Below are 1,008 nucleotides of genomic sequence, written 5' to 3'. Positions count from 1 at the left end.
TTCACGAGCCGACCCTGACTTTCAGGAAGTGAAATGAAAATGGCAGAATTTATCTGAAGATCCACAATCTAGCAATGGAACCACCACTCTTTTGACAGGTGCCATCTCAGTGGCATCACTGGAAAGTCCAGATTGCTTGACACACTGGTAACTAATGATTGGGGCTCAGGTTCCAACAGATGTCTGAGTTTAAGGGTGTTAAGTCTATGCTGAAAGATGGAAAGGGAGAAGAGGACATAAAGACGAATTTGTTTTTCCCTATCCTAAGGCTTGTGCCAAGGTTGTTATGTGTGTCAAAGTCAGGGAATCCCTCCTCCTGGGAGCCACAAGGAAGGAAGTCTCTCAAAACTAGAAGGGAAAGGTGTTTTCCCCATATCAATCCAGCCTTGGAGACAGTCTATTAGTGACATATGCCCCTTCCCCCAAAACAACAATGATGTGTTCTGTGTGCTAACAACATAGCTTAAAAAAAAATTCTGCATTTTTATAAAACTTGATAAAAAATAGTATTTCAAATTGTACAGTCATCAGAAGTACACAATTATAAAAGTGTATACACTACACTTGGCATCTCCAGCACCTTCAGCTTTCTGTGCTGGTCTGTTTTGGCATCTCCATCTTCTGCAGGGTTATTCCCCTCCTTGCCAGCATCAGCTTTTCCCTCTTTCCCTTTGGTACCTTCTCTCCCTTCTTTGCAGGGGCCTTTTTAGGCTTGGGCTCTGGCTTTGGAGGAGCAGGTTTAGCAGACAACCTCGCGGATCTTCCTTGTGGTTCGTCCTTCACCTTGGCGTTATCTCCTGTAGCATGCCCTCCAGCCTTTCTCTTGGGCATGGTGGCCACGGCGGCGGGATGCAGGCACTGGGCGCGGGATGCAGCAGCGCGTGGGCTTTGGTCGGTCCGGGGGGCGTTCTTGCCTCTTCTTCACACTGCTCCCATTTTTTTTTCCCCACGCTGCCAATCCTTGCCTTTTAATTTGTGTGTTTACACCATTTATATTTAAAGTAATTA

At 46.1% G+C, this 1,008-nt stretch overlaps 1 pseudogene; it reads right to left on the bottom strand.

The window, feature by feature from the left end:
• Positions 1 to 367: 367 nt before the first annotated feature.
• On the bottom strand, positions 368 to 1,002 carry LOC116546477 (annotated as a pseudogene).
• Positions 1,003 to 1,008: the final 6 nt, after the last annotated feature.

Source organism: Sapajus apella, unplaced genomic scaffold (genome assembly GCF_009761245.1).
Source record: "Sapajus apella isolate SASKATOON/1434 unplaced genomic scaffold, GSC_monkey_1.0 scaffold949, whole genome shotgun sequence".
Taxonomy (NCBI): Eukaryota; Metazoa; Chordata; class Mammalia; order Primates; family Cebidae; genus Sapajus; species Sapajus apella.
This window is presented reverse-complemented; position numbering and strand designations above follow the sequence as displayed.